The sequence below is a fragment of the Anser anser genome (genome assembly GCF_964211835.1).
Source record: "Anser anser genome assembly, chromosome: 8".
Taxonomy (NCBI): Eukaryota; Metazoa; Chordata; class Aves; order Anseriformes; family Anatidae; genus Anser; species Anser anser.
In genome coordinates, this window is record NC_139728.1 from 18346088 (window position 1) to 18370871 (window position 24784).

At 36.8% G+C, this 24784-nt stretch overlaps 1 long non-coding RNA gene across 3 annotated transcripts in view; it reads left to right on the plus strand.

Moving 5' to 3' along the window:
- LOC310903335 overlaps positions 1 to 24784 on the plus strand; it is a 581276-nt gene that overhangs the window by 476432 nt on the left and 80060 nt on the right. For all 3 annotated transcript variants that reach the window (XR_014587462.1, XR_014587463.1, XR_014587464.1), the window contains 2 exons: positions 10533 to 10638; positions 11421 to 11512. This is a non-coding gene — a long non-coding RNA (uncharacterized lncRNA). The remainder of the gene's footprint in view (positions 1 to 10532; positions 10639 to 11420; positions 11513 to 24784) is intronic.

Below are 24784 nucleotides of genomic sequence, written 5' to 3' on the forward strand. Positions count from 1 at the left end.
GCCCAGGAGCCAGCTGGATACACCTTTTCCCATCAGATCTTCTGTACACCTCTTTACCCATCCCCGAGCATCTCAGCAGAGCCTTACAAAAGGCATTTTTACTGGTTCCCACCTACTGGGGTAATCTTCTTGCCTTTAGCTTTTACCAGTCTCAGAAACATATTTCTGTTTGTTTTCAGTTTCACTGGATTTCAGCACTTCAGCTGCCAAGTGAAAAATTAAAGTGCTAAGCTAACTGGAAGTACCAGTCCTGTGACAAAGCAAGGGTTTTCCATTCAAATTTCTACCCAGAAAAAAAAATATTCTCAGCTTTAGTTACAGTATTGTCTGGTGCTCATTCAGACAAATCCATTCTACATTTTAAGTTTCCCAGGCCCTAAGTGATGTCACTGTTTAAAAGAAATATATTGTCCTGATTCATTTTCCTATACCAGGTTAGCATCAGTGTAAGCTTGACTTTTTAAGTCACCAGTGCAGTCAAGAGATCCAGGTCGCTGAAAGGAAGATGATTTACTGTTCAGTTAATGACATGTGTCATGTTCTTTTGTTATCTGCAACACATCATTACACCCCTTTAGAAAAGCCAAAAAAGGATGCATAAAAAGGATGTGCTTAAATTATTTTTAAACTGTCAAAGGAATACTGAATTCTCTTAGCTGGTTCTATTGGGCTTTAATCATGAACCGGCCTTCCCGTACCTACAGAAAATGTAGAAACTGGAATTGATTCCTTTTTTTCTGAGTTCCGAATGACTGCAGTAGACTTTTCCTTATGCTTAATCAGTAAATACAATAATATCTTCCAAACGTGGCTCATATGGTTATTTAAAGCAGAACTATGGCTGTTTTAATATGGTTATTGTAGCCATACATTTTGTTTTTATGAGTTTTTATATAGCACTATTACTTATATGCTAATCTTAAGGATATTGTTATAATTTGTTTTATGTGTTAAGTATTATAGAGGCAGTTGCTAGTATCACTACAGTTAAGGGTCTTATGAACATCACATCTGACAAACAATTGCTTGCTGCCAGAAGCCCAATGAAATGGTTATACCCAGGGATACAAATCACCTTTGCAGACAGTTTGCATAGATTTTCTTCAAGCAGGAAAACCATCTAAAATGCATTATGTAGGAATATTTGCAGTTCTCTACACACACATGCTTGCGTGCTTACAAAATTCCCAGGCTAATGGTGCTTCCCTTGCAGGACGGTCAGAGGCATATTCTTCACAGGCGCTTTGCCTTGCCTTTTATCAAACATCTGTGTCATTTGATCCCTTTCTGTACAAGTCCCATGGAAGGGACATGAAACTCTATGCATGCTTTAGAGGTTCCTTGTTTTCTTTCTGTGTCATGCTCAGTGCTTTATTTTATTTGTCTCGTTCCAAAAGCAAAGTTATACATTTCCTTTGAGAGGGACACTCAGAGGCAGTAGTGACAACTCGCTTTTCTAGACAAACTCCTAGAGGAGCATTAATGCCAGTAAGTTCTGCGACAGGAATACATTCCTTATCCTGGACGTTAATGACACATGTGCTTTGTCAAGTGTTGTCATCAGGCTCACCAGGGACCCATATGACAATGACTTCTTAATTTTTGCTTGTGTCTCTGGGAGTGACAATGTGGATTTCTGCTTTCCTTTGCCACCTGGAGTTCTGTGAGGCAAGCTTAAAGGATTCATTCCTTATATTGACTGGCTGGGAATTTGCTGTTATAAGAATTGTTGTTGATGGATTTTATTTACAAAGATGGTAGATCTTGAGTCTCTGTGCAAAAATGAAGGGCTCGTTTATTAAAACACATTGCATTCAGGCAGAAAAGTCTTGCAGATGAAAGGCCTGTTTCAAAGAGACCATCTCATCAGCAGCACCTGGAGCACCTCACTGTCAGTATTTTAATATTAAACTAGTAGAGTTTTTTCTTGGTGAATGAATATGTAAGCCTACATGCCACAGATGTTGTTTGAATGCTAGAGGATGTCCACTAAGAATGGGGCATTTCTTAGGACAAATGATTCAAATTCCCATGCACAAGAGGACATTAAATCATATGGTCCTATGATAATGTTCTCATCACCGAATTGCTTAAAAACATGAGGGGAAAGATGAGCATTGCTTATTCCACCTGTGAGGTTATATTTTGAAGGCAGGCTGATCTAGAAAACATTTACTGGAACAGGGCAGACAGTTGACATAAATAGAAAATTGTCTTGGCAGGTTTACACATGAGAGAAGCAACCAGACAGGCCTGGCTCCCAGATCTGTGAGCACTGGTGTGCCTGTTACATGGTTGTGGAATTTTGATTTTGAAGAATGAACCACCAAAATTCAGGGTTTTCAGGCTGAGTCTCCTGGTGGGGTGAGGTTTGAAGATTATAGTCTCATTCTACAGAAACTGACAGTTTCACATTCATACCCTGCTGAAGGCCCCTGGGACACAGTGCTAAGCTTTTAGGCCCTAGGCACTATGCGGTGTGTGGTCCTTTTGGCTAATAGTCTCTGTGATTTCGAAACATTTGCGTGTGTATCACTGAAAGGAAATTAAATTGAATTATAATTATCACAGCCATTTATTCCCTAAATTAGTTATCTAGCTGTTCGCAGAGAGGTCAATAAGCCAATGGACTATATAGTAACTGGCAGTGAATGCCTTACGCGGGTAAATGATAATTGCTTGCAATGTTGTGGAGCCTGCAGACACGAGGACAGGAATACTACACAGCTGGCATCATTTCTGTATAGGGAAGGAGCCGTAAGAATGGTGGTAGTTCTTGATCTATAACAAGAAATTGGCAAAGCATAACAGACCCATTATGATACATTGGGGGCTTGAGACAGAGCACAGATTCCACTTACTTTTTTTAAGTTAAAAGACAAATAAATGGGGCAATATTTCATCATAAATTTTTGGTGATCTTCTCTGAAATACTGTCTCATAGAGCCAGACACAAAAACAAGACAAGTTTCTATATAAGTATAGGTGCCAAGGGAATGCTTTCCCTAGTGATGATCCTCCTCTGTAATAAGCACCCAGCTCTAATTTATTGTACAAGCTAGACAATGACTGCATGTTGAAGTACCTAGATTATTACTTTTGGATGGCTTGTAACATTTTTACATCTCTCTGATGAAAATACTTGACAAAAGACAGCTCTTCTTATTTGGAAGAACTATGCTATTGCTAAGTGGAATGTCTGTGCTTTGTAGCTTGGGAAGGCATGAATCTAAAATACTGATACTATGTAAAACAGCCCTGTCACCCATATGACATGGATGCCACTACATGTTCTCCACCAATGATTGATGTGACAAACTCCATATGTTAAAAGGAGACTGAGGAAAATCTTTTTTTCTTTTTTTTTTTTTTCCCCAGATGGAAAAAATATGTAACTGTGGTACACAAACACTCTTTGCAGAGTTTCTCCATTTCCTCAGCAGTAATAACGTATCTAAAAATACAACTTGGATCTGGAACAAGAAAAATATCATAGCCTACCACCGCCCTAGTTTTCTGCACAAAAGAAATGTAGACATTTAAGGGCGTCAAGGGAAAGTGGATTTTTATTTATAGTGGCCATGTTTATTATTATTCACTACAATTATCTGGAGAGAGAATAAGGAAGAGTGCTTAAGGTGTTGCTTTCCAAGTAATTAACAAAAATATTTCAAACGTACACAAGGACTGGCAGATCATTCATCAGTGCTTATTTAGGGAAACAGCTCTCAGTAGTTTAGCCACATGGGTTTGTGACTGCACCTTAAGGGAGCCTCATAATTAAAGAAAAGGAAAATAATTACAATTGTTAGCTATGAATATTTTATTGTTACTGGAAGAAATAATACAAGACAAGATAGATAAAACCTGTAGTTAAGAGATCAACAATGATATCTTCAGATACAAAGTCTTATACATGGTTCCAGTTTGGAGATTTATTTATTTTTTTCTAACTTTCCAAAGGGATTATTCCTGGTGGGGACACCGCTTCTAGATGAAACTGTAAACAAAATGCAGAGATTTCTAAAACTAATATATGTGTTTTCTATAGTTTGTTTGGGCAAAGAAATCTTATTCGGGTTGATGAGTGGTAGGTTACTAATTTATATGTTATTGTGTAAGATAAGGCAGGAACATGTGATAATTAAGCCTTTAAAGCTGAAAAATATCTAACTCAGTTCAAAGAAAGTATTTAAGGAACAATTTTGAGATAGATAACTTAATAAACATTAACACATTCCGTATTTCCGTTAAATCCCAATACTTCTATCTGTGCACCAAGGTGAGCTGATGAAAGTTCATTTGTTTCTATTTGATTCAATGAATACAGACATCTCTGAGGTCATGCAACAGTGTTATTGTGCAGCCACATATTCAACCAACACCATAAAGAAAGTTTGCATTTTTTAAACATATAAGGCAGCAAAGGTTTTTATCATTGAGGAATAAAATATTCTGGGAACATTTTTTCAGCTCTAGACATTCTCCACAGTATTTGAGAATATAGAACATTTTTAAGATGTTTCAAGAATTATTTCTTATAAGTTTAAAACTAAAAGTTTGCAAGAAGAGTATCACTACTGATTTAAAACACCAGTAACAAATCGATGGACAGTTATCCTTACTTTAAGTCTTTGCACTGTTTTACATATCTATGTTTTCTTCTAAAGCATAAATGTTTTAAAGAATTTGTTTTCTGTAAATAAAGGTCATGATCACAACAGCTGCTACCTTGTAAAAAGAGATAATGTCTTGGTCTCTAGAAGTTATTTTTATTGATAGTTTGCCTGCAGCCAATCTTTCCCTGTTTCACAATTCATAATATGTTTATAGTTTAGAGTGAAAGACTACTGTCAAGTAGTCTGCAGAGTGCACAAGTCTGTGTATAATACATACACACATTCTCCCAAAAGAAATTAAGTATAGAGTAAGTTAGAAAGCTGTTTTCTAGATTCTGTGTAAATGCATTTGGCAGTAATAAACTTGGTTTTTATGGCTATGATTATTTAATACTTTTGGTGTTACTAATTTCTTATCAAGCACTGGAACTCTCTGGGAATTTCCAACTTTCGTTTTGTTAAATAAGTAAGCACTTAGTGTAAACATGTAAAATCTGTTATCTTCAAGGAATTCAAGCATAAAGTAATTGTAGGTATCATCTTAAATTAAGGATAGGTAGAACTGTAATAACCTAAGATTAGAATAGGAACATCATTTGCATCAGTATTGAGGCTAATTCCTGGTTAAGAAAGAAGGGACAAAATTGTCAAATTGAACAGGAGAACGTGTATTAATATACAAACAAAACAGTTCTCATGGAGAAATATCCCTGAGAAATATCAAATTTGGAAAAGTGAGAAGGTACCATCTACATCAAGAGGCCAAGTGATTTGGGATGAAAATCTTTATTAAATATTAACTCTGAATTACCCATGTCTTCTTCCATTTCTTTTTAGAAATAGTACTATGCTTTCTTTCCCTTGTCGCTATGCTCATTTGCATTGGTTTCACTCTCTTTCACTCCTTTCCTAACTTATTTTACAGCTTGTGCATTTCTCACAGCTGGATAACAAGCAGAAATCCCACTGCACGACATATAGCCCATGCTGATGAACACTAATTCTATGCATGGATCATGCAGTGAAGCATACAAGAAGAAAATTTCAATAACATTCTAGTTTTTCAAGTAACCACCACACAACTGGAGCAGATTTTCAGGTGGATACAGATCCTATTTTAGGACTCACAAAGGGGACAGATTTTCAAAGTGGTCCAGTCCCAACAGATTTCCCTCAGGAATTATTGCATTTATGGCCACATTTTGAAGATAGCTCATCCTTCAATGGGCTCACAAAATTCCAAGATCACAGTTTAAATCTTTTTTTTTTTCTCCATAAACAAAAATATGTTTAAATCTGAAATTCTCACGGTAGACTGATTTAGTTGGTACAGAATATGGCATTCAAATTTCCTATAATACATTAAATACAAACTATTGCAAAGCTAAGTATTTGGCCCCTGCATTTGTCATCCAATTTTCACTTTTAACTTCCCAGGTAAATAATGGCTGTTGTAAATTTGTTCAAAAAGCACCCCTATGAGAATGTATGAATAAATCTTGAATTTATGAACTTCCCACTTGTCCACAAAGAAAGGTGACCATGCCCTGCCCTCCCCTATGTAAACAGCAAAGTTACCTGAGTACAAGGAACCCAGTACATTTGGTAATAAGGGAGAAAGCAGCCTATTGCTTTTAGCCACCAGGAAACTTGTGAATGAATATGTGGAAAGGTCGATACTGCCTTTGCAGCGTAGAACAAACAACACAGGTTTTCAGTATAACTTTGCCAGAGTTCTTACCCTTAGCTTTTTGAGTAGGCAGTTCTCCCAGACTGTGATGTTACTTTGTGTTTGGTTTCCATTTAATAAACCTGGAAAATCAGGTATGCAGGGGACTTATCTGGAGTTGATTTCCCCATCGTTAACCTTCTGTGATGCAAGCAATGTGGACCCAAGTCTTTTGAATGTCTGATGGCATTTTCCCTTCTGAAGTTGCCCAGAGGGAGATTTCCCCAGAATCCTGTTTGCACTCTGCCCCAGCATGCTCATGGAACTGTGAGGTGCAGAGACTTGGCCTTCTACCTTTTGAAAGACCATATTTTGAAAATATAGCTCTTTTAACCTGACAGTAGTTGGGCTAATGCTGTACCCAGTCTGGTTTTCAACTTACGTCAGAATACACTGAGAAGAATCAGACTCCAGAGTTTGACAGCTCAAGAAATCTTTACAGGGTTGGTGAGGCTGAGTTTGGAGTTGTTCAATGCTAGCATGTCACAACAGTGTATTAGGCTGTTCGAAGAAATTGTTTTGCTCAGTATGTTAACGTTTGTTATCACGAGTGTATAGCCTTTTGGATGGTCTGCTATGCAAGATGCTGTAGGGAAATACTATTTTCCAAACAGGTACACACACACACAGAGAAAAGGGAGGAAAAAAAAAAAAAAGAAGAAAAAAAAAAAGACTATCATTATTTGTGTTTGTTGGGAACAGTTAGTCCTCCAAAATAGAATGCACTGGTTATGTGAATCACAGTATATTACACTGAGGTCATATACATTCAATGATGGTAAAGTCTCATGCTAATGCCCCTAAAGGTCTAAAAGAGCAGTGAAGTCCAAATCGATTGCAAGAATATAAGAAATAACTAAAGTCTTTCCTCAAAGCTTGACTTACAAATTACCTGAAAAATTTACTGAGGGTGTGTAAGATCATTCTGAATGTTATGTATCTTGTCTTCATTTAATAAGTGCTTTAAAAGCTTGATCTGGAAGAATTCAGACTAATTTTCAGACTGCTGAGGTTTAAATCAGCATTATGTAAAACAAAATGCACTCAACCCAGATTTCAGTGTTTTAAATAACTATGCTGCTGGCAAAAATATCAGGCTGAAGACCTGGTCTCTGATTTCGACACGGCTTTGTGTTTTCCATTTGTTGCCCCAGCCTCTTTTAACGGGAGTCTGGGAGAGGCTGCTACTCTACAGCAAGGGGGCGGTTCATTCACTGTGACTATTAAGGGCAGAAAATACGCCAGACCATTAGTTGCCAAGGGCAGAACATATTCAGGCAGGGTGGGGACATCAAAAAAAGCACCTGTTCTGTCAGGTCGAGGAAAGGTGTTGCTGCTGCTGCTGTGGGCAGGGCCCAGTGTGGGGCAGAGGCTACCAGTACCTTTGCTCCCCAGCTTTTCTCCAGCAGCTGCTCAGCAGCAGGAATGGCAGCTCTGCCTCACCGACTCCTCTTCTAGCTCCTAGGATTTACTTAATTGTGCCATGCTAATGGTCTTGGCTAAAGTGAAAATGATTAAACCACATTTGACTTTAATTTGTTGAGCTGACATGCACTTTTTTTTTTCTCCCAGTGTGACAAATTACTAAAAGAGCAAACCAAATAAAGTGTAATTTACAGTTAGTCTGCTGTTGCGTGAACATGGAATTAAAAGCAAAATAATTTAAGAATTGCACAGTACTTTAATTAGAAAAATTACTTGTTCCAAGTCCCCTATGTTCTGTTTTCCAACCTACATTCAAATTTGGTCTTCCCAGAGTTTCTCAGAGTTGGACCCCATACTGTGAGACAACTTACCAGGGGGACATAGGTCAGGTAAAAAAAATGATGATCATTTGTGGAAGTTCGGCATAGCACTGTATACAGGCAAATATAGATTTGCCTAGCAAAGCAAGTAAATCCCATGGGGATTTTGAGCTCCTATTCTAGGAGACTTTGTTTTAAAAGTACTGTTGGAGAAGTAGACTGGCACATCTATTTGGTTGTATTTGGTGGTAGCTGGAGTAACAGTGCTGGGATTTTGTCTGTTAGGACCAATTAAGAAGACTTGAAAGAGAGTGAGAGGGTCATACAGAGAAAGAAACGGAATATTTCATGAATGTTGAGTAAAGGAGCTTAAACAGGATCTAAATATAATCAGCTGTAGGTTTGTAAAAACATAATATTGAAAGACAGCATTTTTCTCAAGTCATCTATGTTTCTCAAGTCATCTAAATTTCCTGGAGTGCAGTAAAGCTTATTAATATTACAGTAAAGAGAAGGACAGGGGAAGCCAGTGAATGAAACATCCTAGTTTGGCATTGGTAGGAAAAGGAAACAGGAGACCAAAGACAAGGTCACTCAGTGACTCAGATATGTTTGGATGTCACTCATTCTAGCTGATTTTTTTGCAATTTGTCTGTGACTACAGGTGTGTGATGAAAACCTGCCAATGATGCAGCCTTTGCACAAAGCAGTTGTTAGGAAACCCTAAAATAAATAAATAAATAAATAAATAAAAAGATTTTAAAGGCAACCCACAGCAAGGAAAACAACTCAATCTCGAGTCTGACAGGACTTTTTCTGTTATACCTGAATTACCCAAATCTCTTACAAAAACAGTAAAAATACAATTTTGTCTGCTAGAAGCTCTCTTCAGACATTAGACCTTGTGTCCTTACTGCCAAGGAGGATGCAGGCTGATATTCATCTGGCTGCATAGCTGTGTCTAAATTCCTCTTTGGAGAGTTGTGGTGGGGGAAGGAGCATACTCGTTGTGTGAGTGTCAGCATTAGTCTGGTACCAGCATCAGCTGGCCTCCAGAACATCTCATGCTTAATTTTCTGAAACATTATTAAAGAGGGTAGCAAAATCTGAAGGGGTTGTGCAGGGCTGTGATTCCCCTTAAGACTATGGTTCTCACATGACTGTGGTTTATACCCAGAAATCAAAACATTTGATAGGCAGTAGTGCTGTTACTCTTACCAAATCATGTGCTTAGGAACATCTTCCTGATTATAACTGGCTTAAAGCAAGGCCTGAAGATAAAATGGAAAGAAAAGAGGTGATATTGAACATGAAAAAAATGGGCAACATCAGTGCCAACCGGGTCTATAATCTTTACTGGGAGCATAAATGAGAAAAGATGTCATTATGATGCAAAAAGCGCTATCAAGATCTTGGCTGTATCTGATAAGCCATCGATCAACTATTTTGTGACATGAATTTCTTGTTCTTTCTCTCACTAGAGATTGGAGCACACACAAATGACCTAATGGTGAGACAGTCTTTGTTCAGTTGTTTCAGCTCAATGAATGATTTGCCACAAACTCTGTTTCTAATAAAGTATAGACTTTTTCTCTGCACGTAGTCAGCATGATCATATTACATCCTTGAACCTAGCCAGTCTGCAAAAGTATTTGAATACTATTTGTTAGCACATAAATCTGTTTTGATTGGTTACCAGCAGTTTGCTGCTTTCTGTGCTTATTCCTCATGCTATATTGGTTAATTGTGACTGGTCAGGAAACCTCAAATTTTTTCTCTTCCTTGGCTGAGTGAGAATCATTTGTCTTGTGCAAATCTAAATGCACTGGCACACTTCAGTTCATTTTAAAAGCCTTTTTTGATCCTAATACCTCTGGCTACATCTTTGGAATTTACTTCAGTAAACATTCAAGATACCAAAACCCAAATGAGCATTTTTTATTTTTTTTTCCAGAAAGCAAATACGCAAATGACATTAATGTGGCTTAAGTAAATTCATTTATAAATACAAGCAAATATTCATGGAAAATGTAGCCCCATTAGCAGTCCCCAGAGCTTGTCAGTCTCAGATGGGGTCAAGGACAGGGGGATATAATGGTGTCAAAGAAAAACAGATGCAGGCAGATAACTCTTGTGTGATTCAGAGATATAATTCACCTGAAGTAAGAAATGGGATCTGAAATGCAGCCCCACTCTCTTAAATAGAAGGCACTCAAGCTTGTTTTTGTAGCAGGTTGCAATTTTCTTAAATAGTCTGTTCTACGTGTTCTTTTCCAGCCAAAATATACGTTTCTGTACTTTTTGAAGTGGGTAGTGTACAGTGGTGTGATTACAGCTTTTAGCAGCCGCTTTTTGGCTGTCTGGGTGTCCTTTGGTAATTGAAAACTTGTTTATTGGCATCATTTGTTGGACTTTATTTAATCACTGTTTCTCCTCTAGGAGCTGCTTTATCCCTTCTGAGGGCTGACTCTTTGCATAGGCTTTGTCTGCTTTCTGGCACCGGGCAGGCTCCGTTTCACACAAGTGGATTTGTAATTTAGACGCGGTGAGTAGCCACCAGCTATTTCGTCAGGGGCTGCGGCGGGGATCTGCTCGCCCGGGGCTCAGCGGTGCAGGCCTCGCTGCTGGTGGCCCTGATAAGTACCTGGGCAAGGAGAGGCGCCTCGCCCTGCGCTGGGCAGCTGCCAGCTGCTGCTGCAGCCGTTCCCACCAAGGCCACCCTGGTTCCACCGAGCGCAGCAGCAGGCAGTCTGGCCGCGTTTTTAATTGGGAAGAGTTTGCTTAACGGTGCTCTGTTTATCAAAGTGGACCCTTGTTAACACTGATCGCTTAGATTTCTGTTTAATCAAATTACATACAGTGTAGACTAGGTTTTGCTCTAATTTAAATATTGCCTTTTCATCCTTGTCAGCACAATGCTTCAGCTTTGCTTCCTATTAATCCTGAGAGGAAAGAAGAGGTTTTTATCTTAGATTACTGTTTCTTTATGGCGCCTGACAGAGGCTGGTGCTTGCTGGCAGAGTGAGAGGGATGCTGCTGTAAGTGCTGCTGTTGTGAAAGAGATTCAGATGCTGTGTTTGCCCCAGTCTAATCACACTAAATTTCTTTGTGACCCCTTAAGAAAAGCTGCAGGCAAGGTTCTTCTAATGGGATAGTTATAGGAAGGAGAAAGAGTCATCAAGTCTAGAGTCCCAAGTGTCTGTTGCATCTGAATTTCAGCTTATCAACTAGGAGAGAGGGCTTGCAGATCAATATTGAATTGGTTCTTTTACTACCTCTGTGGAAAGGATAGCTAAGAGTTGCTGAATATTTTTGCTTGTTTTATAGGTTTTTGGGTTTTTTTGATTAGTGCTTTATGCAGAGGAACATCATTCTTGTACTGATGCCTATACATAAGGATATGTTTCCATATATATGTGGTGAGTATCTTCATATATTATGTGATAAGCACGTATATTCTTTCTTTCTGTCAGTCAAGGTGGAGGCTCAGAACATAAGAAACCCATACCTGGTGTTGGGGGTAATATGGACAGGGAGTGATTAGCTGCCAGGTGTACATGAACCATGAAAATGGGAAACAAAAGAATGTAATGCATGTATTTTTTATTCTTGTGAACAGAATGTGGGCTGTATGTTCAACTGTCCTTGTGTTGTTTGAGAATTGCCAACAATTAATTGTTGGAAAGGCTCAGGAGTGAATTTTTAAATATGCTTGTTTATTTGCACTAGAAAATGAAATACATGGAGACATGCCCATACATATACATACGTGCCTATTTATAGATGTGTGACACAGGATAGACTTCACTTTTACTGTTCAATGACAGATTCTTCAGAGCCCTGGCGCAGACCCAGTTAAACAAGCCAGACAGAGGAACTGCCTTCCTCTGAGTTTATAACAAGCCCACCTACTCAATTAGGTTGTGTTGGCGACAGAAAATTAGAATACATGCAGAGTGGATGCTTATCTATTTATTTCAATAAATCACATTATTCCTAATGCAGCAGCAATACAAGGTTCTTAACATTTCTCCCTGAAAAATCATACTTTCTGGGTGGGGACTGTGATCTTGGAAGTGACCTGTTTGTGTTGTCCAAAATTACACCCTGTGCACCTGCTTTTCATCAGTTTATTCTAAGACTTTTAAAAATTATGCTGTCTTAGCCAGTAAATTTTAGTCTATCTCTGTTTTGTAAAATAATGCAGACAAAATTTGTTTGTTTACTTCTCTATGGCAAGGTTTATAATATTAAAAGAAAAAATCCCTGATCCTGTTTACCAGCTAAATCTCCCTCAGGTTTGTCTCTCTCAGACAGCTAAAGCTGTAGTGCTTTAAAATAGGTTTGAAATTATAAAAAGTAGACTAATACTGTTTATGAAGTGGCATGGCACTACATAATTCTTAGTCATTTGGAGTTTTTCATGCTGAGTATTAACAGTTTTTAATAAAAATACTTCTTTTAATAAAAATAATGAAAACAAATTCACTGTCAATATGACTGCATTTGTAAAAACAGTCTGCTGACAGTCTACGGAAGCAGGGGAAGTTACATTGGCTGAGCATATTGCTGACTATGGTTGTTTTGTATTGTATTTATTTTCATTTTTTTTTCTTGTTGTTTTATCTTGTAATGTTAAATGATTGTATTAAAGCTTAATGAGAAATTAGCAATTGTATTCTTAATTTCTGCTGTTTTGCAATCTTTGATATTATGAGCAAGTTGCTAGTTTTCCTTTGCATAATACCAAAACATTCTAGGTTTGAAATACTATTATCTCTTCTTTGTTGGAAAAATAGTTCTGCAGAGGTTATGAATGCTGACAGAAGAAGAAAAGGGGAATGAGGCCACACTACTGAATGACCTTAGATGCAAAGCTATAAAGCTGGTAAAATGTTTGCTGTTGTAAAATAGCTAATTACAAGCATTAGGATGAATGAGAAGTAGATCAAGCAGACAGAGTTGTGTGGTTTTTTTTGTTTGTTGTTGTTTGTGTTTTTTTTTCCTCCCCCCCATCCCTTTAAGGAACAGCTGGTATCTATCCTCTTTTGCACAGTATAGTTAATTCTAATATTCATCCCACTAAAATCAGTGGGAATGGTGACAAGCCCCATCACCTTTGTGAGGAGAACTTCATACAAACATCAAAATATGTGTGCGTCTGTAGACGTATATGTATATATTCATAGTGCATATGCATAGGTGAATACAAAAATATAGAGAGGGAGTTTGTGATGTTTTTCCTTCCTACTTCTTTTTCCTTATTCTCTTGGAAAAGATAAGTAGATACTTTTGACAGTGGTTTGCTGTATTTTAGTGAGATCTTCAATACCTTGGAAATAGAGCTCCCTTATGTACCTTATGAAATATCCAGCAGTGTCTCTCTCTTGTGTCTCTAGACTGTATCTGAAAAGCTGCTTTGCCAGATGGCACTGTAGATCTGTAACATTTAAACATATTTTTGGCAGCCCTGTGCATGCATAATATCCTGGGTGAAATATTTTTGCTTGCCAGGCTAAAAAAGTGTGTAAACTTCAAAACTGTATCCAATGACACCTGAATATCTTTCTGCATCTTCTTGTCCAAGTACCTACAGAGAACTTGGCTTAACCAGTAATAAGCAGATTAAACAAAAGTGTAATCCTCCACTACAGCTGTTATCTGCCTCTTACCAAAAGATGTGACAAAAGTAGTGACTTATTTTAAAAGTTCTTCAGATGTCTTGGATCTGGGACTGCTGAGCAAATCTTACCTTTAATGTGTCGATAGCTACATATACTTATGTCAGTATCCTGCATAACATTTATGGTTTAGGTTATGACAATAACTGTCTGTTATTCATAGAACTGTTTTCCCCATTGTTTTAGTACAAGCAGTCTCCTCTTTACCACATGTGATAAACAGTTTAAGACTCATGTCAGTTGTCTCACCTCTTTATTTAGCTGGGCCACACAATTAACGTTATTTACCAAATACGTGACACTTGATGATATTTACCAAATAGATGACATTCACCAAAAAGAGTAATGTTATTAACCCAATGGAAATTCACAAAACATTTTGGAATATAGAGAGCAGACGTGGAAGAAAAAGTGGAAAATGCTGACTGAAATTTCAAAACCTATCAAGTTCCAGACATGGCCATAAACTTGCATTCATTTGTCTGATCAGAAATTAGGAGCAACAGTAGGGGCAGCTTGGAGACTGAAGGTTGAATTTTGAAGCCTGTTGTTTCTCAGGTATATTGAGATCTTGAGTCAGTCCTTTGGGTTGATTTTGCTAGTTCAAATTCAAGTCTTAATCTTATGCAAGTAAATTTGAAGCACTAGTAAACAGCACTACCATCTTTTTAGCTTACTAGTGTATAAGCGTGCTCATATTTAGACTTATCCAGATTTTAGCAGCAAATAACATTATTCAATTTATGAGTGCTGAGGCATGCGCTGTCAAAGGCTAAATTCCCTGAGAGGCAAACGTTGTGCTGACTGACTTTAAGCCGTTAGACATCCGGTGTGAATCCAGAAGTTGAAGCTGGGTGGCAAGCCTGCCAGCATGAGTGCAAGGGGGAGTTAAAAACCTCAGCATGGGATTCAAAGCTGCCATCCTGGGTTCACTGATAGGAAACTAAAGAATGCTCAATAAGGGCTTTGAGGTGTTGTTTCTGTCTCCTCAGAGAGGTGCATATACTACCATACCTCTTCCCCTTTTGTTTCAGGCATTGCTGTCTTTCAAAACACACACAAAAGGGGAAGAACTCTTTACAGTCTAACACTTGGTATGCAGGCATATACTTGATTCTTAGCTTCTTTACAGATTTTCCAGTACTTCAGTCCCTTTTATTTTAGTGGAACAAATTTAAGTAGGAATTTCTACCTCTTGGGAATGTGCCTACCAAACCAGGTAGTCAGTAGTGGCATCCCCTCATTCTGGTGCAGCTGTACCATTATACAGAAAGCTGGTGAGCAGAGAAACATAAATTTATAGTTTAGTGATCAGGACACTTTTCAGAAGGAGTGCAGTCTTGGGTTGTGTTCCCTCTCTATTCAGTTAGATATCTGCTTCTGTATTTTATATTAAGCAGCTTAGTTTCTAGATCCCCATCGTGACGTTCTGCTAATTGTCAAGCTGTTGAGCCTTGTCAAGACTAAAATGCTCTGTTGATTTCTAAGTTTTCAATTCTAAATGTCTTGGGAAAATTGAAGTGGAGCCAATGCAGCTTAAACACCTCCAGGATTAAACAGAAGCTGAATGGTCATACTACGTGTATAAATGCCTTATCCACAGCTGTGTGCTTAAAAACTCTGCCATCCAATGACCATTTCTGCTTTTCATATCTACTTTTAGTGTTCCTCCGAAAGCTTCTTGATCCTGATATTTTCTCTGCAACTCTTCCATAAACTCTACTTCAACCGATTCATTTCAGGCATGAAATGAAATGAAAAGACATGGTTAAGAAAGATATGGAAATCTTAAGCAAAAGCTGGAGGAGGAAAAAAAAAAATAAAGTACTATGAAAAGATTAAAAAAAAAAAGGGAAAATGTAAAACTGCGGGGAGGAGTGAAGAGAAAACAACAGTGAGGACATGAAAGAATTCTCAGGATTTCAGATGAAGTACAGTTAATTCATACAGAGTACGGAACTGAAAAGAATTAATATAAATATTATAGATAAAAAGATTTGAGGACAAGATGATCAAGCATTTCTTTTTTTTGTTGTTGTTGTGGTTTGTTTGTTTTTTTACTGTTTGAATCTTGTCTGATTTCTTACTGTAAAGACCTGAGCACTAACTCTTTTTTTATTCTGTGGTTATTTCCAAGTCCATAGAGATTTAGGGATGTAGTGAACCAGTAACCATTTTGGCCAAAGATGGCATTATAAGTGATGTAGTGATCGATACGCATGTGAGCCATGCTTAGGTTTTTGGATTTGTTTTTAAAGATGAGCAAACCACAAATATATTGTAATAGAACACGTCCCCTTGATGCCTTCCAACTCTCTCCTTTGTATTCAGATCTTGGAGTAAAGCCTCTTTTGGAGATGTTGAGGGTTTTTGACACACTACTGACTCTTTTCCTGGATAGATGAGTTGGCTACTGATCCTGTAAAACGTGTCATATAAAATTATGACATGACATTGCATCCATGTCAGACTTACCTACTGTTGCCCCAGAATAAAGGAAAAACTGTCCTCCGTGATATTCCTTTGGTTTATGGGACTTTTACATTCACCAAGGGGATCAGACATATTATGCCTCATACCAGTCCAACTTAGCACTTACTTGGAGGATCTTTCAAATAATGTCAAGGTCCTGGCACATCTAGACTTTTACCTTAAGATAACTGTGTGGAACACTGGGGTCTTTTATCTTCCACTGAATTCAAAATTAAAAGCCAGATGTAGCTAGTTTTCACCAAAGCAAGGACTGTGTGCTTTATAGTAGTTGTGCACTCTCTGCTCAACCTGAGACCTTGACAGAAACTGAGAGGCAAGAGCCACCGGTTTTCAGGAGAGGGATTTTGCCTCTTGAGCATGCACCGATTTTTTTTGTTCCCATTTCAGGCATTTGGTGGCTATGAGGCTGTGTCTTTTAAATATGTTCTCTCTCTCTGTCTTTTGTAGCAATGAATTTGGGCTGTGATAAGTAAAAATTTCTCATCTTCTTGCCCTGTGGTTTATAAGTAAAGCAAGAAAAATAATAATAATAAAAAAAAAAAACTGTAAATAGATGGAAGAGTGGAGGAAAGACAATTCCGAGAGAACAGAATTGTTTCCTGCCAGGTGGAGATGGAGAGACTAGAGTAGTGTTGATGAATCCAAATCTTTGAGACTCTCTCTCTCACGTATCAGTCTGTGACCTAACTAGTCTTGCTCTTCTTTTGGGAATCCTTAAAAATATATTGTGTTGTAAATAAGTGATAGATATATTATATAGCTATCATGTTTCCCATAATATTACTGCAGATTTCTGATTAACCATGGCTTCAAAATCTCTATTTCTATTTGTAACATATTACTGTGCAAATGTATAATTCAGTCTCCTGAGCACAGATGTTGCAATGGTGGTTTCTGACCTCCAGACGTGTTTATTATAATCCATTCATTGTAAAGAAACATCAAATAATGATAAAAATTCAAAGTGGTAAAAGTTGCAAGCAACTGAAAACATCACTCTTGTGTTCTGCATTCCACTCAGGCTCTCTAGTGAATGTGTTGTAGATTGTATTATTCCCTGATATTCAGAGCCCCATATATTTAAATATACTCCTTGCTATAAGCTCTGACAGCTGCATTCCACTGGAATCATGAAGCTGTGACCAGAAGAAGAAATCTCACTAGCACAGATAGGAAAACTAAGCTTATGAAACTTACCACAGGAATAAATAAAAGTGACTCACAACATCCCACTATTCAGCAAAACTCAGTTCATTCGGTTGACTTTCCCTCATTAAATTTCTTATGTGCAGGCACACATTTTTCTATCTTCTTTTTCTGATCTCTGGAGAAGAAAGAGACGTTTATCTTTTAAATTCTTGGGTGGAGTCTGGTTATTGTGATGATAATCAACTTGTAAGAAAATACAGATCCAGCAGCTAAACAATACCATCTTCTTGATTAACTATAGGAAAAAAAAAAAAAAAAAAGTATCTACCTGGCTTTTGAACCCCCAGGGCACGTAGAAGAGAACATGAGATTATCATGAAGTCCTTTACTTTGGTGCTATGTTCATAGGTTCTGAGAGGGAGTATAACAGCTGGAGATGGTATGGAAAACATGTGACATTGGCTTAAATTGGCTTAAAAAAAGTTTGATTAAACTTAGATCAGCATTTTTAATATCTAGAAAGAGTCACATCTTGGTCTTTTCAAAGGCTGTGTGAGATTAACCCTTTGATCATTGTTGGGAAGAATCCTGGAGGCTTTTCCTCTTCTATTTGGAAAATTAGGCATGGTATGAATACTGATTCTCTGACATTGGTGGGCAAAAGAACTTACCTCAATTTTCTACCGAGAGTTTGACTCAAAATCAGAAACTGTCATTGGAAACAAAGATTGATGTAGCCTGGGACTATGGTATTGAGCTTCTTATTTTTTATTACACTTCCTGATGTGTCACTCAACTAAGATTTCCTTTTTGAAGTGGGGCTATAGATCACTGTCAGAAGTTGTTTGTTCGTACAGTTTTATTTTACACTATTGTGTACTTAGTGGTTTTATTGGTAACTGGCCACAGCTAGATACCAGCTGCTACTTCACATGCATCACTTTTTTTTTCTTTTTCATAATGCCTGAAAAGACATTATTTGTGGAAAGATGTAGTGACAATACCTGAATATTTACCTTTAGAATACTTCTAGTTACTGGACTCCATCCTACTACAGTGACTTCACATATTCTGAAAGTCCTTCAAACACAGAATGGTAGAATCGTAATCTTTATTCCTTTATTTAGACTTAATAAATATTTTATAGAAGAAAAAACGAAAATATTTATTCTGTGTAGAATGTGCCTGGTTTAAAATTTATTGGACGTGTTATAAAACACTATGCATTCTTACTTGGCTTTGGCTCTGATAATTTGCTTATGATGTATCTGATTCTGGAGTACAGGTAGCTTGATAATCTTCATTCAGCTACATATTTATTCTTAATTTCTCTCTCCTTTAATTGTGATTTAAATCCCACTTTTATACCATTCTTAGACTCAGAGACCTTTTCAGATTTTTCTTGTTTTCCTGTCTGGTAACATACAGGAAATCACCTCACAGGAATCACTTCACACCTCCTCACACAGGTATAGGGAACAAGAATAGGAATTCCATTAAGGATAAATTCCTCCAGTTGTATGTGTTTTGCACCTTGGTATGTATCTGAATTCCAGACTGTATCCTGACCTTTATGTTTTCATCTCTATCTGACTTGATTATGCTTCAAAGAAAGGTCTTACTAGTTTTATATCTGAAATAGATTATGTAAAGATAAATCATTTAGAGTTTTACATACAGCTCTGTCAAAAACGAATAGTATTTCTCTTTTTTTCTTATCCCTATGATGCTCATTTGAAGGATCCTCCAGTTGATCATGTTCTTAAATATTGGGGGGTGAGGGGGCATTTTCTTACTGTTTTTCTAAACACTTTTGCATGCTCTTATTCCAGTGGAAAACATCAAGGACTAGGACACTTGTTTCTGAAATAGTTCAGGATAAAGCCGAAGAAAAGATAACTTCTGATTTCATAACCTTCATTCATATTGCTGCAAAGAGCTCTTCTGTTTACATTCATTCACAATACTTTCCTTATGTCAAAGTATTAGTTATCAAAGATTGGCACTTGAATAAAGTTACCCATTCAGTTTGGTTTCCTTTTAACAAACAAGTCTATTTTTACACTTTTTTTTTTTAAAGTACTGATAATGGAACTTTAGGTTTGAAGATCAAGTCAGATCAGCATCCAAAAAAATAAAATTGTGGTCCATCTGTCAAGCTATTGCATTTCATTTGTAATCTGTTAGCTACATTTCATTAGTTAGTTCCTCTCCCAAGAACGAGATCTGCCTATATACAAATTAGCCAATAAAATGATTACTTTAGGGAAATGGAAAAGATCCACACTTTTGGCATTTGAAAATCCACATTCAGTATTTGGCTAAATGCCCCTGTATATTTATCACCAGAATATACTTAGCTACCTGCTGCTCTCTTATGTGAACATTTGTGAAGATGGAACAAAAAATCTTAGGGGTGTATTGGAACTCCTTAGAAAAGTGCAGGCTGTGGAAGGAATGTCTCATATAACTCCAGCTTAAACAAACAGACAATTTATGTTGCAGACATCTCAACCAAACCAAAAGGACCCTGGTCACAGTGATAAAAGATAATGCACTTTTGTATATTTGTCGAAGACAAAATTTTATAACAAACAATCAAAATAGCAGAAAGGCATTTAAATGTCTCTCTAGAATTCTCACATCAGTTAAAAGCCTTTGGTTGTAAATCTGAATAATGCTAAATAAATCAAATCTGACAGTCATTTCTACTAAATACCTTCTGCTGTGATCTGAATACCAGCTGTCTGATACTTTCAAATATGAAGCAGGTTATGGAGTTGGACTGACTTCATCCCACCTAGAAAGGTGAAAATGGTGTTCTCGCTTCCAGTTCTGTTTAGGTGATAATTAACTAGGAATAAAATAATAAAGATGATGCAGCTGTTATATCAAATTATGAACCTGCCCTTAGTCTTCAGGCTGTATTGAAATCAATAATAGTTTAAAGTCAATGGGATCTATAAAATGAGGAGAATTTGATTCTCATTAGACACTTTCTTATGCTCATAATCCTCAAGAATTTTCCCAAGAAAATATCTGTTAAGTTAGACCGTGAGTTATTTACTGGAGAAAAATAGAGCAATCATAACCCCTGCAATAGCTTTTGAACAAGGATGTGGAAACATTCTTTCTGGGCAGAAAGAATATTTAGAAAGACATCTGGATTATCCACTCTTTCCTTGTAGATTGTCAAGGGGTCTGTAAATTTCCAAGCTTCAGCCACTTGACTTCTAGCTTCTACGGCTGATTTGTTGTTGGGGAGTGTCGTTCTCCCCGATGTGTCACTTCTGAGGCACCTCAGAAGCAGTGTCCCGACATGATGCAGTTTTTAAGAACTGCTCATAATTTCTTCCCAGGCTACCTCTCCATCTTCCATGAATCACTGCTTTAGAGGCAGTTTTGAACAGTATTTCACCCTAGTCAGTAATGTAGGACTAAGGCACAAAATTTTGGAAAAGCCAAAATTATTAGTATTAATGTATTTATTGGATACTTATTATTTATTACTTGTTATTTATTATTATTATGCTAGTACTAGGACTGGTATATTTTTCTTCAAATAGCTGATTATGTTAATAAGTAAAGATATCAGTTATGAAAGCTAGACTTCATTAAATATTGATTCAGAACTCACAAAGCCTGTCCATACTTTATTACACAAATAAATGAAAAATTCCAGAAGCTGTTAGTCTGTATGTACCATTCATGATTTTGATAAATAATTTTCAGGAACACTGCTGCTGACATGCCACTTTGGGGGCAACCTCAGTCATTTATTTAGTTTGTGATGTGTTTGATATAACATTGTCAGAACAGAAAAGATGCAAACCAATTAAAAATGCTCCCTTTGCCCAACTGGAGTAATTTACCAGCACAGAGGCCCTTTGATGCATCCAGTTTTATTGTGAAATAAAACACTGTGTATTTCTTACAGCTTTTGACGAGATTCATTTTGAGTCTTTGTGTCAGGAGATGTACAAGTGTTATCTGTAAATGAGAAATGTATGCAAGGTACTCAACTACTGCTGAATTTCAATGAACTTTGTGGTTCTAATGCCATGAAGCTCTGTCAAGTGTTAACAGAAATTAAAGGTAAAATTCATATGGAGCTTTCACAAATCACAGTCTTATCTGTCAACATTTTATAATAACCTAACGGTTATGATCTATCAAGGTATTAAAGTGCAATTCTGAGCCCCAAAGGAAAAATCATGACATTCTCAGACCAGTAAAATAACAATAAATATTTTTATTGAACAGCATTGTCAAGTTTTCCTTTCAGACTTTTCTCACTAATTGCATTTCAAACAACTTCTATTACAAATTCTGAAAATAGACAGGAAAAAACACTGAGACTATTAAAACTTTGAAACACTTTAGATAACACCAGTTTATGTTTATGTAACATTTCTTTTCTCTTGCATTTTTAAAAATAAAGCCAATTTTAAATTTTTGGTAAGGTAGTTTTCTTTACAAGCACATTAAACTGTGGAATACAATTCCCATTTAGCAGGGCTGGAGGGACATTAAATACATGAAAGCATTCCATCTTATCTGTCAACACTTAAATTTCTGTAAAGATGTCTGTTATATAAATCCAGACACTGTACAGAAACACATAGCGTTATGTTCAACTACTTGGCCCTAACTTTGAAAATTTATCAGGCCTTTAAAGTTCATTATGCTTATTCAAAACTGTATTAATCTTATTTTCTGCTGCTGAAAACATAAAGGATTAGAGCCAGATTCTGGTCTGTGTTACAGCCTGGTTTTGCTGCTCCAAGGTTCAAAGTGCCAGAAAGCCAATCGTAACAGTCAGTGAAGGGTTGGATCAACTTAATCTGACTCCACCTTAGTTTTACAATTCAAAGTTGTGCAGAATTTCAAGTATTCCCTGTTGTAACAACATCTGCTTGGCATTATCTGAATAAAAAGATATCCATGAAGATTGTATCTTAATTAGTTATCACTTTGCTGTTGCCTTTTCACTGAATGATTTGGAAGTTGCCTGTTTGTTCAAGGTGTGGAAAAATCAAAGTTCAGTTCTTATATATGTTTACCACATGCACACCTGTCTGAGGGGGTTAGAATTTATATGCCAAGTTCTCCAATGTCTAAGGTGTACACAACTCACCCTCTAATATTGAAGCTATTTTTTTCTTACCTGAAGTAGTTCAACTTTCAAAAAATCAGGGACAGGATAAAGAACCTTTGGCCCCATCTGAGTGCTATAATGATCAAAAGATTATTGTCATTTTTTTGGTCTATTAATTACTAAATGTTCTATACAAAGTCAAATAGAAGGGAGCTACCTTCAAATGCCTATTTTTTTCAGATGCAAAGGTAGAACACTCAAGTTGAAACCTAATTTTTTTTTCATCGTGTTACTGCATTCCAGCTTCTAGGCAGGAACATTGGGACAGAGAGAATTTGCATTAGCTCAATACTTGTACTGTCTTTCTTTGCTAAAGAGCTCCTGGTGAAGTTGGTAGAAGAAAGGAGATTGCTTTCATACTGTGATATCTTTTTTGTCTAAGAACTGGCTGAGTACTGCAAAAGTACTAAGAACTACAGAAATAACATTACAAATATATTCCAGAGCCCATTATTTCAGATGGGTTTTCATACTATATCATACCAGATTTACCTAAAGATCTTCTAAAACTGGTGAGTTTTGGAGAAAACAGTGTCAGGCATATTTTGAGTCCCTTTCCTCCTGGAGAGTTTTCATCCTGAGATTTCTCCATTTGAACAAGAGATATATTATACTTGGACGGGTAAAAATAGAGATTAGAATTTAATAGGGTATAGAATTCAGGAAAGACTACAAAAATGCATTTCTTTGCACATAAGAACATTCAACAATCAAGAAAATTATATTTTTCAAGAGAAATATTAAATCCCAATTTAAAACCTTCTTTTGCTTTTGTGGAATAAGTATTTCAACTACAGTTGCGGTCTTCAAAGTTACTTTTTTGTCATTCTTAAAATTTGTGTTATGCTAGAATTGTGGGTAGCTTTCCAGTTTTACATGTCTTACGTAATACAGAGCTTAACTTAAATGCTCAGTTTTGGAGTATTCTTTTTGCTTTGGTGGAGAATGTGTGATGCAAGTTTTATGGTACCAGGAACTAGTATTTTATGGCATAATTCCTCCACAACTGACCACTCTTTCCTTTATGGTACTATTGGAGTTATAAGTGCCTGCAAATACCTAAGTCTATATACCTTATTTTTTTGTCTTGTAAGAAATATCCTTGGCTGTAACAGATAATACTATATGCAAAACCCAGGAGAGAATTTGTGAATAGTAAGCACAGGAGGACAGTGTCTCTGTGTTGTGGATTCTAGAGTACTATTTTTCACTTTGAATTTCCGTCTATGCCCACATGTAATTAATATGCTTGCAGAATTGGGTCGATGAGCACTATCTTGTGTCTCACTTGCTTGAGATCTCTGTCTTGAGCTCACATAAAATTTGCTGAATTTGAATGAGTCAAAAAATCAAGAGTGTGCTCTGGAACAGGAGTCTAGAGCTTTGCTTTTAGTCAACAGAAATGTGTTTGGAGAACTTGTAGTATGCAGGGTTTCATTCACAGTCTTTAGACTTCAGTAAATTGGAAAGAGTTTTAGGTTTGTAAATATAAAACCAGGTGAATTTCATATGTCTTAAAGATTTTGTTTCTGTGTAATCCTGTCTGTTCCCTCTAGATCATAGCAAGTTTGCTACTTCATCTAAAAGTTTATCCTTTAACTACTTGCCTGAACTTAGACTCCATATAACAAAACTAGGAAATCAGATTTGGTACCTGGTTGGAACCATGACCAGTTTTCTTTCATTTTCTCTAGTATTGCCTTCTCAAAATTAGTTTATAGGAGCAGTTTCATTTTAATTTCCTGATTCATATCACTGCATTCTACTGAATAAGGTTTCAATAAGCTTGAACACAAAAGATAAACAATAAGAATTTCTTTGTTTTCATACAGCTTTTGAAGCTGGTTTGCTAGTACCAGTCCTTGCTTTCAGTGAGGTAGCCACTGTGTCTGCAAAAGCCTTTAAGGAAAATAAAAGTAAAAACCAGATAACATGAGGACTGCATTAAAGTGTGAGAAATGATTCAGTATCCAAGTTGAGCTAGTAGTGTCAAGGATACATAAGGAGGAGACAATAAAGAAAAACTTGAAGGAATAAAGTATCAGACTGTCTTTTGAACAGATGGGGACATAAATAGTCTAACATGTACCAGTACTAGTACATTGTGTTTAGGAATGTTACTTTACTGTGTTCCTAAAAACTTACTTAATGTAATACAAATCAAACAAACAACAACAAAGCATATATGTGCATATATGTATGTTCATCTG